General features: G+C 47.9%; 1 protein-coding gene across 2 annotated transcripts in view; it reads left to right on the forward strand.

Moving 5' to 3' along the window:
- Window positions 1-18,751, forward strand: part of LOC142765457 (uncharacterized) — a 143,072-nt gene that overhangs the window by 47,954 nt on the left and 76,367 nt on the right. For both annotated transcript variants that reach the window (XR_012884260.1, XR_012884259.1), the window contains exon 7: window positions 14,298-14,432. The gene's annotated coding sequence lies outside the window, so the exon portion shown is untranslated. The remainder of the gene's footprint in view (window positions 1-14,297; window positions 14,433-18,751) is intronic.

Consider the following 18,751-nt stretch of genomic DNA (forward strand, 5'->3'; position numbering starts at 1 on the left):
GCCTGCAGCTTTGCTATGTTATCCATATCGTTCTTGTTGGAGAAGAAGAGGTCGTGTACCTGCGCAGGATGTACGAGTGAAAAAGTTCGCGTGCTTTATTCGCGCTGCACGCAAGCCGCTTTTCAATTATGATGGTGTGCTTTAACAATACAGTGGGATTAATGACACATGTTTGCTTGCACGAGAGATACAGTGTACTCTACCAGAGAGGCAATTTCTAAATTAAATACCTCTGGAGCTTACGTAAAGCTCTAACGATAAGTGCAAGCTTGCGGTGGCGTAATACGTAGAGCTGGGGGGCAGGGAAGTACTGAACCCCTCTTGTGCTCAGATAGGGGAGAGGGGAGATGCTGGTTGCCAACATGATGTGTCTGAATGGCTGCACAGTGGGCCATAGCGAACTTAACATTTTCATCGCATTTATACTTTGTAGCGTGTAACCGGGTTCAATACCTCTCAGCTCTGTGAAACTACTGAAATCAACTAGCACTCAATCTGTTATAGATAATACTGAACAGAATACCTGCCACGGCAAATTTGTCCCCCCTTTTAATTTTTTTCTGAAATTTCGCCCATGCAGGCTTGATTGTTGGTTTGTAAGTGGGTGAAAATTACAATAGCCTTGTCAAAGACACATATAAAAGTATTCGGGCTGCTCCGCACGCATTGCGCTCGTCCGTTACGAGGTTTTTGCAGCTCACAAAGGGGCATGATGAACACAGTTTAGGAGATGCCAGCAGCAAACTAGGCCAGTGGTTTCTCAAGGGCCTTTTAGAGCTTGGAAGTAAAGTTTAACTGCTAAGAAAGAATCAGTACAAACCTTGCTCACCAACTAGATTATGCAGAGAAACCCTGCAACACTTTTTGAAGTAGCCTTGCAATGAATTCATTGAAAGAGCTTATTGCCTCAGAAAATAACCGCCGAAAACATTTTTAGTATCTGTACAGGACGAGTGGAGTCACTAAGATTTGTCGCACGCTGCAATTGCACTCTCTCTGCTGTCGTCCCAACGAAAGTGCGGGAAGCTAAGTAAAGCGGGACGGCACGGAGAAAGAAAATACGTTAGGCACGCCTCGTAATATTCAGCACTTTATCATAGTTTTTTTTTCGACTACGTGATTTTTAAGTGCAATCACGCGTGCTCGCTTGAACAAGTGACGGCCTCCCACGACGGCCCAAGTAACGACAGAGCGTGGGAAGCTCAAATCAACCAATGGCTGAAGCAATGGCTAAGACAAGAAATGTTTTAGCTTGTATCGTCCTTTTTCGAGAGAAGCGAATTTTTGAGCTCATTTTAAGAATTTATCATGAATTCCAGGCCGTGTGCTGCGCTATATTGAGCCTCTGCTACCGTTCGGCAGCATTTTCTGATGATGTTCCAAAATTGTTGCAGGGCCCCTTCACGTCTATGTTTCACTCTTTCCTGCCTCGTTAGTGAAGTTTCTTCTTTATTATGCAGCGATGGCGCCAAAAATGCGTTGTTTCTTTATGTGCAATTGCGTAACATTTTTTAAAACTCGAGCGTTCTTAGTAAGCACTTACTTCTCGGACAATCTTGAACATAACGAAAAGCTAATCCTTGTTGAACTTTGCAGTGTCCAACTAAGATACACGTAAAAAAACGTCGCAGGCAGGCGCTCCAATTTATACGATTATGCTTGTCTTGTCTCCTTGTGTCCTGTTGAGAAAGACGAGACGCCAACACAGTCCCTAAGGCGCCACTGCTCCGAACTCCGCCGCCACGGTCCCCAGCCGTTTGGTAGCGCGTGTTACTCAGCTCGCGACAGCTTCTGCGCAAAGCTGATAGGCGAACGGGCGAGACCACGGTGAGTTAAGGCAAAGTTTATGTACAGCAAAAAAATAGGGGCGTTACAAATTCGGCAGTGGGACTGACAGCTTAGAGACTTGAACAGCCGAGCTCTCTTCTCTTACACATAAGTCTACTGCTGGCGACGCGCCGCAGGGCTTTTTTTTTTTTTCATAGGAACCGGGTGGATCCTTTGAATAACCAAATATCCAACCAAAGCGCCGCTGGCCATGATGTCGGAATCTTCCTATGGGGCCCACCGCTGCGCGTGGTTGCACCAAGGACGAGGTGATGTTGCCACGCATTGCGTAAGACTCGCCAGACTCGAAGGCGCCGATCGCTGCGCGTGGTTGCAGCCAATGACGAGTGACGTTCCCCCACATAGCGTAAGACTCGCCAGACTGGAAGGCGCCGATAGCTTCAACGGGCTCGCGGGCTGAGGGAGCTCGTGGTGCGTTGCGTGACAGACCAACGCCGCCGCTTGATGACGTCGTTGAGTTGATCGGGTCAGGGGGGTTCGACGGCTGGCCTTGCCAAAGATTGCCTTTTGCAGAAGCATTGACGGTTGGTGTGGACTCGCAGGCGTAACAGTCCCTAACTGCATCGTATTTTCTGTCTCAACGCGCTGTTAAACTACATATAACCAACTAGGCGTAGTGTCTGAAGAAGGACTACGGACCGCCTCAAATCTCCCCTTTATTTTCAAGGACACAGACACACATACAGGACAGAGACGCATACACAACACCTCCTCTCGTGTGAAATGAAAAGAACGAAACTGAAACGACAATGACACACCACAAGACCCTACCCTAACTCTTCTAGCTCTTCGTTAGTAGAGCCGTCTGCGAAAAACATGTGAAACTGTGCAAGCCGCCGCTGGCAATCCCTTGCAAAGCACGCCCCCACATACCTTCAGTTCTGTCTCGACGAAAGGCTTAAGCTTCTCACGGGGCTGCTCCCAGATTCTGCTCGACATCTCGTCGCCCAGTGGCTCCACGATGGAGCTGCACAGGAGACGACCCACGGCCTTGGCTCAGTGGAACGAATTCGCTGGTAAGACACGATCGTAGCGGTGAACCAAGAGGTGCTTTTCGAAGAAGACCAGCAGCTTCTGCTTCGCGAGCTTCGAGCCCCGCCCAGATGTTGATGATGATACTGATAAACTCGCACATGGAACGCGACGCGCGCGCGCGCTCTCCCCTTTGTTTTTTTTTTCTGTTTCCATAGCTGTTTCTTATTTAGTTGTAGCGGAAGAACATGGAAGGGTCGGTTAAATTATAGCCACCTATTCCGTCATAACTATAACATTAATGAAGACGCACAAAAACATGTGAAATCAAAAAATAATAAAGCCACAAGGAAAGAAATTTAAAGCGGCCTTTATCTGTAGGGGTGCCAAGCTTGAAGAAATTATGGAGCTGGGCAACCTTCTTGGTTGCTCTTAATTCGGTTTTCTGTTTATTTTCGCTATCACTATTTATATTCATTTATTCTTCTTTCTTTATCTCTTTTTCTAACTCATTCTGTCTACTTTTTCATCTATTTTTTTTCTTTCTCTTTCAATTAATGACGACTTTTTTAATTTTTTTTCATTCTTTAAGTCATTTTCTTTTCGTTACACTAAGTGATCATCACCAAGGCGCTCAAAGTACGAGAGCACAGATACTTCTCCTTGGCGTGAGCACATTCCACTATGCTACCCGTTAAGCGTTGCGCCAACCGACGACGGCAACACGACAGCAGACGACGCCCCCCTTAAGTGCTCCCTCCGCACATTAAAAAACTTAAGCCGGGTCAACGCCGAGCGCACCGCTGCTGCTTCGCATCCCATCAGGATTGCGAAGCAGCTTCGGGAAGATAGTCTATAGTTTTTTTTACGCTGTGATGTATACATAACAGGGCCACTAATGCGTGTGGAGCTCGCACATAGACAGTTTTAGTAGAGCAGAGTATAAATCCTTGAAACTGTGACACACACTGGCGATGTGGTATTACCCAAGAGCTATCACATGAGTTACTAGAAGCCCTCCCCAGTGCCTTTCCCTGTGGTGGCGTTGCCGATTGACTGCGGTCACGGAGCAAGAATTATTTGTTCCTTCATGACAGTGGTGCACAGGTGAGGCTCTCTCAGAAGTGTGGCAGCTTGGGCTAGTTGGTATGGCATGACGATAGTTATAGCGCGAGAACAAAAAGACGACACTTGAGACAAGAAGGACACGAAAGACACGAGTCGTGTCTTTCGTGTCCTTCTTGTCTCTGTGTCGTCGTTTTGTTCTCGCGCTATAACTATCGTCATGCTCTCTCAGAGTTGAGGCTTCAGACTCGTCATCATCATCATCGTTTCTCATGCACTGAAAACGGCTGTGCTCTGATTTGTGCGCGTGCATTCGTAACACAGAAGAAGAGAAAGAGAAACGCTCACTCGGAGGCTTTGGAACGTTGTTAAAAGCGTTCATCGAATATTCTTCAACTTTCGTGCATCCAACGTCTCGACATCGACGCTGCGCTCAAGCATGGCTTGTCACCTGGTTGCCGCGCTTCTACTGGCGTTCCTCGACATGCAAGGTGCCATTTTTTAATGTTACGTTCACGCTTTCTTCCATGGATAGCAATTAACTGTAATGGGGATAGCATCAAATGGTACGCCAAAATACTCCGCAGCTGCGGGAGAAACAGGTTTGGGGCAACCAGGCATGCCAGACACAATCTGGCATAGTTAATACTCGAGGGCCAGCGGCACCACTAAAATGGCAAAAAAAAAAGAGGGGGGAGTGGGCAAGGGTTCGTTGCATGCCTCCCCCCCCCCCCCGTCCCTATTCTGTCAATGTATGGGGCGAACTTCGCACCGTGCACCACCTCCCTCCTTTTGAGTTGCAGCATCCCCCTCCCTACTATTACGGTGTATGGAGCTCATAATGCACCCCCCTCTTTCTCCCTCCGCCCCCCCCCCCCCGCGGGTGCACGCCCATACCAAGCCCGCAACGAACGTGCGTACAAACCCTCTAGCCGAGATGGGAGAGGTCATAACGGGAACCATATAGAAGACCAACGAGCACTGGTCGCAAAGGCCCGGGAAGCGATTGCTGTCAGAGGATTTTGAGAATGATGGACCCTCCTAAATAGGATTACCCTAAGTAAACAATCTCGTGAACAGTGTTTCGGAACGTTATTCGTCATCGAGGTACCTACCTTAACACGAAAAAAAATCCACTAAAACATGGACAAAGAAAGAACTGAGACAAAAGCTGAGACAGTCGACACAGAGGTGAGAGCCGCCTTTGTTTCTGCTGTGTCTGCTTCTGCCTCTCAGTTTTAACTGTTATTAGCGGCTCCTATTTGCTGTTATTTTCGTTGCATTTTTTTACTCACCTTTGAATGTTGTTGCCGTTTTCTGGTTTAAATTTTGGCTTCAGAGGTACAGGTACTACTGCTTAAGAGAAGAAAAATGGTTTTTTTGTTGTTGTTGTTGTTTGCTTATGCGCAGCACACTTCGCCTGCCATCTATACTGACGTGCCGCTTGGAGAAAAAAAACAATACTTTTCATTCCCTTTCTGTTCAAGTAAAACCATTGTGATCACCTTAAAATTTGCAAACATCTTCGTTGATTTTTTTTCATTCGTTTTTCATTTCTTCAGCAGTTCCTAATTTGTAATTCATTAAATATGCGTTCAACCACCTAAACCGCATCGCGGTCTTTCGACGCAACGTATATAGACATGATTTCTTGCTAACTTTTACTTCTTGACATTATCATGAAGGTCATGATCCTTGCTGCTTTTGTGCTGTGTACACATGTACGGCCGTCGGCATCTTTAACACCAACACTTTGACGCGTGGCCAGGGCTAGTTTGATTGATGCCAGCCATGAAGTGCTGGGAACTTTTGCCGAGACAATACCTCGGTAGGCTTGGATAGTATGTCGGCATATATGGTTAGCATCGTGGCAAGAGAACCCGAACGTACGTGGTGTCAGCTTCGATCAAACTGCTGCAGGACACGTGGCGAAGCATTCGTGGTAAAGGTGCTGACGGCTGTACGAAAGTTTCTTCAATAAAGACACTCGGAAGTTAGCGCCAGTACCGTCACTCCCTCCGCGTGTTGCTTCCCGCTACAATAATTTTCAAGAGGGAAACTCCTTAGGTCCACACCCCACCATCGCCGGGCAAGCGTGCCGATCAAAGTTACAGGTGCGCGCTCGCGCTGCGCAGAGCACGCCCCACACACACTCGCTCAATCTTACGCGTCACCGAGCGCAGCCAGCGCTCTCCGCACCCGCTCCCCACGCTACCCTGACAGCTTCATGAAAGCCTGCAGGGATATCAGTCGCGTAGTGGTTTGCGTCCCATTTTAAAGGAGTTTCTCTCATCAGTTGTATTCTTAGATGGAACTGCTAGTTTTTCTTCGCGGGTCATAAAGAAACTTGCTCAAGAAAACATCTAGCTAAGCTATACAATCCATACACTCACACGACCACTGTACTGGCATATATCGCCGCTTACTTGAGAGTCGTCATTCGGTGTCTTTTGTGATCGGCAGCGCTGTGCTATGCCTTATGATGATATTGCCACATGGTTTGCTTGGGTGAGATCGAAGAGTGAAAGAAGACAAAGACGATCTCTCTGAGCCGCTGCTTGAGTAGTCGACTAAACGAGCCCATTTTTGATCAAATTGTCGAGAGTAACGTGACAAGACTGGTGGAGGTGCTGGGTACAACGTCTCGCAATCCACCCGATGCCCAAGACCCCGTCCAGCAGCCGGAACACAAGCCCTGCACCCGTAGACACTCCTGTTCATAGAGTAAGCCGCCGCCAACGAGGCCTACCGCCTGAGACACCAACCACTGACGCAGCGACTATGACTTCGACACAAGATCCCATGCAAGCTCCGACACCTACCACGCCGATCTACTGCACCGTCCAGAACCCGCTCATGCCTAGCCCCTTTCACGGAGCGCAGCATGAAGATGTTGACGACTGGCTGAGTGAGTTCGAACGTGTCGCAGCGATCAATTACTGGGATGATGCCGCGAAGCTCCGGAACGTGTACACGTGCCTAAAAGACGGTGCCAAGACGTGGTTTTTGAACAGGGATGATGTTCTGACATCTTGGCGCGAGTTCCAGCGTCGCCTCCTGGAGACATACAGGAGTCCAGACCGCCGCGAACGGGCGGAGCGTGCACTTCAATCACGCATCCAGATGCCCAACGAGACCGTCTCGATGTACGTCGAGGACATGACACGGCTTTTCAAGCGAGCGGATCCTGCTATGGCAGAAGAAAAAAAGTTGCGCCACCTCATGCGTGGTGTGAAGGAACAACTTTTTGCTGGTTTGGTGCGTAGTCCCCCCAAAAGTGTTGCTGAGTTCCTTACTGAAGCGGCAACAATGGAGCGAGTACTGCACCAACGGTCTGCCCAGTTTGACCGTCAAGTGAATGCTGCCTCAACTCCCGAGATTTTCGCCACCCCTGGGAGCAAGAGCCCCGAATGGATTCGCGAGATCATTCGATCTGTCGTCCGGGAAGAAATGGAAAAGATGTACGGGACAAGGCAAATCGATGTTGGGTCTATCACCAGTGTCATCCGCGACGAGGTCCAGCAGGTGCTGCACGCCCATCGTTTTCCGCCCACGTCGGTTGATCTGGAAACGGCTCCTGTGTCTACTGACAGTCGCCGTCGTACGTACGCGGAAGCCTTGCGATCTGCCACTCCTCTTTCGGGTCAAGGAGTCCCGATCCAGCCAGTGCCGCACGTCCCGATCCAGACAGTGCCGCACGTCCCGATCCAGACAATGCCATACGTCCCGATCCAGACAATGATGCCGTCAGTCGCGATTCAGTCAGCGCACGCTGATTTGGACATCGATAGTCGCCGTACACCGACGCGCAAGTCTGATCTCTGGCGTACGCCAGACAGACGACCCCTCTGCTATCATTGCGGTGAGGCTGGTCACATTTACCGCGAATGCCCATACCGGCAACTTGGACTGCGCGGATTTTCCGTCAATTCCCCTCGTCCCCGAATTGGTCAAAGGCCAAGAGATATCGAAGATTATCTCGCGCAACAGCGTGCACCCTTTAACCGACGGCAATCGCGGTCACCATCTCCGAGGAGACCCGCAGCCACTGGGCCACGTTTCGGGGTGACGGCACGGGAACGCTCCCCGAGCCCTCGTCGGGAAAACTGAAGGCAGCGGCCTTCGGGGGCAAGGTCGCTGGGACTCAAAGTGCGGAAGACCTCCCATCGATGCTTGCACGCAACGCCGAAGGCATTTCGTCAGAGAATAATCGCAGTGCCGAAGAAACGCCGACATCCGCATCTGAACTTAGTGACCGCGTGTCGCTCTACATACCTGTGCTGGTTGACGGTCTTCAGGTCAGTGCATTGGTAGACACTGGTGCAGACTATTCGATCATCAGCGGGAGGCTAGCGAAAGATCTCAGAAAAGTGATCACGCCGTGGAATGGAACGCGAATTCGAACAGCTGGAGGACACGTTGTAACACCGCTGGGTCGCTGTACCGCAAGAGTGAAAATTCGTGCGTCAACGTTTGTGCTCAGCTGCCTCGTTCTCCCCGACTGTTCGCGTCAGCTGATTATCGGCATGGACTTCCTTCGGGAATACGGTGCCATCATAAATCTCCGTGAGCGCATCGTGACCTTCTCGACTCAAGGCGCAACAGATCGAGACGCCGATAACTGCCGTAGACTTGCGCTGCGTGTTGCTGACGACAGTGTGACGCTGCCACCTCGAGCAACTGTTCCCATCGAAGTCACTTGTGAAGACTTCCAAGACGGCGACGTGGTGGCTGAAAGCAACTTATCACTTCTGCTGCTCCAAGGTGTATGCGCCGCCCGAAGTGTAGTGCGCGCCCGTGACGGACGGTCAACGATACTAGCTACGAACTTCAATTACGAGCATCTTTTCCGTGGAACCACCCTAGCCTATGGAGAACCTGTTGCCGACGTCACGGAGTGCTTCGCGTCCGAGGAAACGCATGAGGATAAGGAGTTTCTAGACCACATCGACATCAATTCGACGCTGTCAGACGAGAGAAAGGCAGCACTTCACGACCTTTTAAGGGAGTTTAGATCTTGCTTCGCCTCTTCTTCTAAAATCCGTCAAACTCACCTCACGAAGCATCGAATTATTACCGACGATGACGTCCGCCCCATCCGGCAGCAGCCTTATCGCGTTTCTGCCAAAGAACGCGAGGCTATTCAGACACAAGTAAAAGAGATGCTCGATGACGGGATTATTCAACCATCCAGCAGCGCTTGGTCCTCGCCAGTCGTTCTAGTAAAGAAAAAAGACGGAACGCTGCGATTCTGTATTGACTACAGGAAGCTTAATAGCGTCACAAAAAAGGACGTCTACCCGCTTCCACGAGTAGACGACTCCCTCGACAGGTTACGACGTGCGAAGTATTTTTCGTCCATCGATCTAAAGAGTGGCTATTGGCAAATTGAAGTGGATGAACGAGACCGAGAAAAAACCGCGTTTGTGACTCCAGACGGACTTTACGAATTCCGAGTTCTTCCGTTCGGCCTCTGTTCTGCACCAGCCACTTTTCAGAGGATGATGGACACAGTTCTCGCTGGCTTGAAGTGGCAAAGCTGCCTTGTCTACCTCGATGATGTGGTCATCTTTTCCGAGAGCTTTGAAGAACATCTGAAGCGTCTGAGAAAGGTTCTGGAAGCCATTCGCACAGCTGAACTTACGCTGAAACCCCAAAAATGCCATTTCGGCTATGAAGAGCTGAAATTTCTGGGACATGTCATTAGTGCAGATGGAGTGCGACCTGATCCAGACAAAACTGCTGCTGTCGCCGCCTTCCCTGTCCCATCAGATAAAAGAGCAGTACGCCGTTTCCTCGGCTTGTGCACGTATTATCACCGATTTATCGCCAACTTCTCTAAGATAGCTGAACCTCTTACGCGACTCACCCGAGATGACGTACCCTTTACTTGGGGCGTAGAACAAGATACAGCGTTCACAGAGTTACGACAGAGAATGCAAACAGCCCCTGTTCTTGCCCATTTTGATGAGGACGCTGCTACAGAAATTCATACAGATGCCAGCAACGTCGGACTTGGCGCTGTCCTTGTACAACGACACGGCGGCGTTGAGCATGTGATAGCTTACGCCAGTCGTACTCTTTCTCGAGCTGAGACCAACTATTCTACGTCAGAAAAAGAATGCCTCGCAGTCGTGTGGGCGACGACCAAATTTCGGCCTTACCTCTACGGTCGTCCCTTCAAAGTGGTGACTGACCACCACTCGCTCTGCTGGCTGGCAAATCTCAGAGATCCATCCGGCCGTCTCGCACGGTGGAGTTTGCGTTTGCAGGAGTTTGACATTACGATTGTGTACAGGTCAGGGCGCAAACACGAAGACGCCGACGCGCTTTCTCGAGCACCTGTGGGGAACGCTGTCAGGGGCTCCGAAGATGAAGATGCCTTTCTCGGAGCAGTTAGTGACTCCGAATTTATGTCAAAGCAGCGGGCAGACGATGAATTACGTCCAGTCATTGATTCCCTGGAAGGCCGCAACTCTAAGGTCCCTCAACACATTGCTCGCGAACTGTCCTCTTTTTGTCTAAGAAGAGGCATTCTTTACAAGAAAAACGCCCGTGGTAGCGACAAGGCTTTCCTACTCGTTGTTCCTACCGACATGCGTGATGAAATCCTTCTGGCGTGCCACGACGAGCCCACGTCAGGACATTTGGGCTATTCGCGAACTCTCGCCCGAGTACGCCAACAGTATTACTGGCCGCGACTATCAACTAGTGTACATCGATATGTGAAAGGCTGCCGTGAGTGCCAGCGCCGCAAGACTCCGCCTGTGAGACCCGCGGGCCTGCTCCAGCCGATCGCACCACCACGGACACCGTTTGACCTCGTGGGAATGGACCTTCTCGGGCCCTTCCCTTTGTCGTCCTCTGGGAACAAGTGGATTATAGTTGCGACAGATTATCTCACGCGTTATGCTGAAACAAAAGCGTTACCCCGTGGCACGGCCTCTGAAGTCGCGCAGTTCTTCGTGCACCAAATCGTCCTACGGCATGGTGCCCCGTCATGCGTGATTACGGACAGAGGGACGTCGTTTACAGCACGAATGATGGAGGACATTTTTAAACTGAGCTGCACAAGTCATCGAAAAACAACGGCTTATCATCCGCAATCCAATGGACTGACAGAGAGGCTTAACAAGACCATGACGGACATGCTGTCAATGTACGTGGACGTACAACATAAAACCTGGGACGAGATTCTTCCATACATCACGTTTGCTTATAATACGGCAACGCAAGAAACAACGCGATTTCCGCCTTTCCGACTTGTTTACGGACACAACGTGCGAACCATGCTCGATGCTATGCTTCCGTGCGACGAAAGCAATGAACTTGCTCAAGATGCTGAGCAATACACTCAATACGCCGAAGAAGCTCGTCAGCTAGCTCGCATAAACACCAGGCACCAACAAGATGCAGACGCGCGACGTTATAACCTCCGCCATCGAAATGTCACCTACCACCCTGGGGACCGAGTGTGGGTGTGGATCCCTGTCCGGCGACCAGGCTTATCCGAAAAACTCCTAAGCCGTTATTTTGGACCGTACAAGGTTCTTAGACGAATCACAGATCTTACCTACGAGGTATTTCCGGACGGCGCAGCGTCTTCTCGTCGACAGCTTCGGCCCGAAACCGTGCATGTCCTTCGGCTGAAGCCCTACTTCACACAGTAGTAGCCCTTGTGGTTTCACGTGCTACGACATGCCGTGACATTGCGTTGCCGCTGCTGTTTGTGTTCTCGTGTGTTTTTGTGCCCTTTCTTTTTGCGCTTGGCGGAAGCGTTGGCGAAACTTCCTCATTTGCGCTGCGAGTAGTGGCACTCTCCCTCTTTTGGTTCTCTATATCTGCGTGTGTATACCTTCATTTTTTTTATTTACGAGCATCGAGTCGATGCTTTCAAAGGGGGGGACTATTGCCACATGGTTTGCTTGGGTGAGATCGAAGAGTGAAAGAAGACAAAGACGATCTCTCTGCTTGAGTAGTCGACTAAACGAGCCCATTTTTTATCAAGTTTGTCGAGAGTAACGTGACAATATGGAACCCATTTCGACAGGAATATCACATCTGTCTTCAGTATGCGACCCAGAAAAATGAAACCGAATGTTTTGCTCTGTTTTTCAAAGAGGGTGCTTCTTGCAGTGTGGCATAGTGTAAGAGATTAGGGAAGTGATAGGTTCAAATTCTGTGGACATACGCTTTTTTTCACGAATTTACTCTTTCTTTAAATTCAACTGATGTTTTTAGAGTATACTGCAATGGCGGTTACGTCGAGTCCCAATCTCCATGTTCTGACGAGGCGTTAGATGTTGTCGCTATTCTATGCTTCAACGCTGCCTCTTTTGTTGTTTAAGAAACCAAAAGTAGACAATTTCCAGAACTTTGTTTACTTAACACTGAAAAAGTCCTTAAATTAACTGGCACTTAAGCGTGATCTGGGGAGATTACGCTCAAAGGCTTAAAATTACGAGGCAATAATATATCGCTGTGCGTCGCCAGCCAGATTCCAAGCGTGTCTTGACTCCATCTGCCTAAGACGAAGATTCCGACTTGTTCATGCTACGTCGGCGCGGTAGTTCTAAGCATTGGGAGCTTCAGCTGAGTAGCAGAAAGTTCGAACTATCTTTTACTCTGCCTTCAAGAAAATAGTATTTTTCGTGGCTAACTCTGCACTACTCCCCCACGATGTAAACGAACTCTGGCGAGAGTATACAGAGTTGCTCTGATCTTGCAGTGTTCCTTCCACATATAAATTAATGACAATACACAGTGTTTTACGTACCAGAACTGCGATATGATATTTTATAAGACACGTCGTGGTGCAGAGCTCAGGCCCTTTTGACCAACTGGTGTTTTAGGGACAAAGATTTTCACTGGGGACTTGTCTCCCGTTGGTGCCGTAGCCGCTACAGTTCTCATTGCTCCCGCTAAAGGCGCAACCATGCTCTCTCCGGTGATTTCAAAAGCACTGACTAGAAGGCATGCCGCCGCTCAAGGCTGCGCACTCTCGGCACGTGCTTTCGTTATGAACACCGATGAAAGACGAGGTGGTTGCGGAGTAGAGGGCTCGCCAAAGCGGTTGCAGCGCGGGCTCACCGTCAAGACTCTGCAGTGAGAGCTCGCGAAACAAAAGGTACAGGGGCTCATCGACAAGCAGACCCGAAGCTGAGGGCCCATGAGGCCGGAGCAAGAATTTAGCACCGGCAGCGGGCCCAAGCGACCACCGATCCAAAGGCGGCGAGGGCCTGTGGAGCCGAAGCGAAACAGGCGCAAAGAGACGCGGACCCGGAGCTTAGAGCCCGCGATGCCAAAGTGAGACAGAAGCGCGGAGACAAGCAGGTTCGTGTTTCTGTGTCACGTCCTTGTATGATGACTGAGAGGCAAAATGTACGGAGGATTCACGGTTTACCAAATTTCCACCGGAGCTTCACCCACTCATCATCATTTACTTCGTGGATATACATGTATTTTTTGAAGCGCAGTGAAATCGCACACCTCACTGGTATGTAGCAGTTCGCTACCATCGAAATTCAATCGACTCGGCTGGCATCAAAGCCACGACATGAGTCAGCAGCCGAGCAGCGTAATGATCGTAATGCGCTCCCTAACCTAGCTCCTTTCACCATTGCTTGTTTAGTAGTATTCACAGTATTCTACACAACCTTATGATCTATATACCCTCATTAGACCAGCTGCATTTGTACCGTCTACGATCGGTCAGGTTAATCTTACAGCCAAGAAATTGGCCTGCTTCACGGCAGTCTCGCCTTTCAATCATGACCCGCCATAGTGGTCCAGTGGTTACGGTGGTGGGCTGCTGAGCCGCAGGTAGCGGGGTCGACTCTAGGTGGCGGTGGCCACAGTTTGGATGGCGAACTAAATGCTTGAGGCCCGTGTGCTTACAGTTAGGCGCACATCAAAAGAACGCGGGGGGATCGAAATTTTCGGAGACCTCCACTACAGCGTCTTCCATAATAATATGCGTGTTTTGGGACATAAAACTCTAATAATTAGTTATTGTCTCATATTCGTGGTTTTCGATCGTTATAACCCCGATAATAATAATAATTATAATAATTATATTAATAATAACAACAATATTATTATTATCATTATTATTATTATTATTATTATTATTATTATTATTATTATTATTATTATTATTATTATTATTATTATTATTATTATTATTATTATTATTATTATTATTATTATTATTATTATTATTATTATTATTATTATTATTATTATTGTTCAGTTTGTAGTATATTTGTTTGCATTTTCAGTTGTTATACTGCTGCGAGTTCTCCTGTTTTTACCTAAAGCACATTTCATGTTAGCCATCTCGTTTTGTTAGAACAATCGGTGAAGCCTGTTCTAATTGGTTGTGGGTTCCATCTTTTACCTCATATTCGCAGGCGTTACGGAAGTCTACTACGGCCCGTCCATCGGCGCAATTACGACGTTTAAGCACGGTGTCTCGGGCAATGTGTTCGCCGCCACTGAGATGAGCGTCATTATATCGGACCTGACATACGACGGTACAGGACCAGGTAGGCACCCGCTCCTTTGTATTGGGCGAAAATGTGGGCACGCCTCCCATCAAGAGGCCCGTCGAAAAAAAATTGCCACGTATGTAAGTGTTGCGTTGCAAAGGACATCGAAAGATTTCTGTCTGGAGGTGCTGCATGAGACATGGTGCCATCTGGCAATATGGTGAAGAAGCTAAAGTTTATTTAGAGCGCGTAGCCACTGGTAGCTGGCAGCAGCAGGTCTTTTCGTGAAAGAACCTGAATTCTTTGGAGAAGCGCAGGAAACGCCTGCCTTTTTCGTTCATTGCGTCGCCGATTGTCAGCGCAGCGTAATTGGAACTTCCGTATCTAAAATTAAGCGTCTATGCATTTTAGACGCAGTGCATAAGTCTTACGTCTCTATGCGGCATCTCAAATAGGCTTAATATTTTCCTGTTGATTGAAAATGTTCACAAGTATAAAAGAAGGCAACAGACCATGATAAGTTGGCTTTGAGCGTGGGCTTATTTCTTCAGATGGCTCAATAGTTTAATAGACACCAACAGTTACGTTGGGGTTAACCTCATGTGTTTCCTTGCGGCTGGTTTTGGCCAACACATCAAGAGTTTAGCGTTAAAGTATCCCAAGAAAGATAAAGAACCATGCAATCTTGCGACGTGGCAAACTACTACCACCGGAAGAGACCACATATAAATTCACCGCTGCTGGGTCTCGCATATTAACTGTGGTTTCGCGCTTTGGTTCAAATGTAAGCCCGTTAATTTGGTTTTATTGCGATAGCAGTCAGTCCTGTAGCTTCGTCTGAACTGTCTGTTACAAGAAGAAGGCTAACCTATTGCCTCTTTCACCTTGGTTATGTTGGGGTTAAGCTTGTGGTGTTTCATTACTGCTGCTGTAAAAAATTAACACTTGGTGCTCAAAACCGTCAACCCTGCGGTAATATTTTTACAGGGAGAACTTGTTCTGTTAGAGCTAATTTAGCAAACACTCTACAGACCGCACAGGGTTGCAGGCCAACAGGGCAACTCGAGAGTCCAACCAAGAACAGCGTTTTCGTGTTGCTCCACTAAATGTCATCTCAGCGCCTGTGTCGTGGTGCATAGCTTCATACCCATGACAATATATCCATGCAACGCAGGTAGTGTGTCGTGTCCATAAAGAAACATGGACACTCGATGTGCATTTTGCCGTCGGTGGCTCCCCAGCCGTCATGTTCGGTATAAAGTTGAGACCAACGAGATCATCCTTCATCCCTCTTTTCTACCCCTTTCCCTTATCCCCTGTGTAGAGTAGCAGGCTAGAATGAACTAGCTCAGGCCGACCTCTCTGCCTTCTAATAAATTCTCACTCTCTCTCTGAGACCAACGACATCACAGTGTGCATCACGTGTTCTATACGTGAGTGAGCGCGTGCGCGAGCTGCCGGTGGCTTCAACTGAAGCAGATATCATAGGCTCGTTAACACTAAACGCGTACTGGCAAAGCGGAAAAGCGATCAAGCTTCTTGCACCGGCGACTGCGCGCACAACTTCAGACCGCACATCACCTTTGGGTAGCCGCGCGGCAGAGGATGCGGGCCATCTCGCACTTTTGCCCACGTGTCGCTAGCGTGGCTATGCTTCTCCCAAAGATATAACATCGCTATAGCTGCAAACTACCTTGGCTCTCTGCTATTCTAGGCATTTATGCATCTAGTTATACCCTTGTTAGACAGGCAGGCTAACCGGGGTTACGACCAACCATGGTTAACCGCGTTGAACAGCGGTTACCACCAACAAAGGTTCGCCGATGTTTTCACAGCGTTCAAGGCGGCCAACGCCACCTTGCATGCAACACACTGACGTACTAATCAGCAGAGAATCAACGGTTGTTCGCCAATATGTCACTTATTTTTTACGAAATGTTCTACATAAGTACGACTGGTGCACCGTTGAAAGGGAACTGCTTGCACGGATGTTTAGATTTCTCTATCTTACAGACGCATAGCAGGTTTGACTTGCATATGTCGTATGCTAGTTGTTGACAGTTGTGACTCTTCTTGATAGACCAGTGACGTGCAGAAGAATTACTTCCTTATCCACTTTGCTGTTAGAGGGTCCACATTCTTGCTGGTTTTCTTTCGAGTGTGCCCTTGATAGTGGACAATACTGTACATTTATTCGAATATATGCATCTCTGGGGTAAATCGCTCTACGTCAGGCGGCAATTCAGTGTTCAACTCGGCTTTTATTTACACATACACCTTATCACCACATAGGGATTCGCAGATAACGCAAACGACTTCCCAATAGCCTAGTCAGGCGTTTCGTAATTCATGCCGTCCAGTTCGTTCGTTTTTCACGCGCGCTCGCCGGCATCCACCCGTCATTTATGGACGCCGCCATTTCATCGGCCTTGCCTGCCAGATTATTGGCGGTCACTTCTAAAGCCTCTGAAATTAGTAGCAAACGCCAAAATAGCCCATATCAAAGGCCAAGTACAAAGACCCTTACTCCTACGTATGCAGCGCCGCCATAGATGACCGGCGTTTCACGCTCATCCGGCAGGCAAGGGAAATCTAGGAGGCTATGTCATCGCTTATAACCGCCATGTCGGGGTTGCCAAACTCAGTTTCCTACAACCACGCTTGGCGGGCAAGACATGGTGTTGCGCACGATGTAACACACGCGATTCGCGGTTTCACATAATCACGGGTACGTTAACAGCCCTTTAGGCTGTCTTTGTTATTACACATACGAGCCGAGTTGAACGCCGAAATTCCACCTGACGTACCGCAATTCACTCCGAAGATGCATATATTTTCTAAATGCACAGTATGGTCCACTGTTAAAGGGGACACCTAAGTTTATTTATTTTATTTATTTATTTATACAATACTGCAGACCAATTTAATGGTCCAAGCAGGACGGGCAGAAAAAAGAATGTTCACGCACATAAAATGCAGTGCAATGTAACAAAAACAATGAAGCAACAAAACGCAAAATTCACTTGGAACTACAAAAAAAGCAAGCCACGGTGAAACCGACTTTTCGCACAAACATAGCAGGGTTTCAAATCCAAATAAAACTAGAAAATCACGCACAACTTCAAAAAACATTGCTAAAAACCCGAACGTCAGTAATTAAAAGTTTCTAAAATGATCGTGTAGGGCTGTCATAAAATTTCCACTAAAAATTCTTTCTGCAATTTATTCCAGTCATCTACCGTGCGTGGAAAATATGAAAACTTAAAGGTATTTGTTCGGGCAAAGAATGGGGATAAACTGTGGCTATGTGTGTGTCGTGGTTTCCTCGTGGTGGACGGACTAATGAATGGAGTGGGTGATAATCCAGTCTTACACTTAATTAGGGATTCCATAAAAGCTAAGCGGGCAATTTGGCGTCTAATGTGTAGTGGTTAGATTTTATTGAGTGCCATGATACCTGACGGAGAATCACTTCTTTTATATTTATTATAAATAAAACGAACAGCCCTTCTCTGAACCTTCTCCAATTCGTTAATGTTTTTGTTCGTGTGCGGGTCCCAAACAACCGCTGCATACTCCAGTTTAGGCCTAATTATGGAATTATACGCTAAAATCTTATTGTTACTAGGTGTACCTCGAAGTTTATGCCGTAAAAGACCAAGTTTTTTTAGCGCTGAAGAAGTTACCTGCTGAACGTGGTCGTTCCAATCTAATCTGAAGTTCAATACGATACCTAGGTATTTAAACTTACTAACCTCCTCGATTAAGGTGTTTTTAATTTTGTACCGGAAAGTTGTGGGGTTTCGTTTCCTGGTTATACGTAAAAGAACTGTTTTTGTAGTGCTAATTTTCATGCCCCATTTGTCGCACCAAGACGATATGTCACATAAAGCCCTATCTAGCCGATGTTGATCAGAAGCAGACTGCACTTCAGTATAAATCTTGATATCATCCGCGAACATTCCAATATTCACAGTATCACCAACCACAGACACTAAATCATTAACATACAACAAAAAAAGCAGGGGCCCCACCACACTTCCCTGGGGCACACCTGATGTCACTGTTAGAGAAGAGGAACAAGTACCATCGATGTCTACAAATTGCGTTCGATCTTTCAAATATGAATTAACCCAATTTACAAGTGTAGAAGGAATTCCTGCTTGTTTAAGTTTTAAAAGAAGGCTACCGTGAGGAACCCTGTCGAATGCCTTGCTTAAGTCTAAAAACAAAACATCAATTTGCCCGGAGTGATCTAAGATTGAACTAAAACTATGAACGGCGGTGACCAACTGCGTAACGGTAGAAAATCCCTTTCTAAAACCATGTTGGAAGGGACTCAATGTTTTATTGTTTTCTAGTACATTAAGAATATG

The sequence above is a fragment of the Rhipicephalus microplus genome, chromosome 6 (genome assembly GCF_043290135.1).
Source record: "Rhipicephalus microplus isolate Deutch F79 chromosome 6, USDA_Rmic, whole genome shotgun sequence".
Taxonomy (NCBI): Eukaryota; Metazoa; Arthropoda; class Arachnida; order Ixodida; family Ixodidae; genus Rhipicephalus; species Rhipicephalus microplus.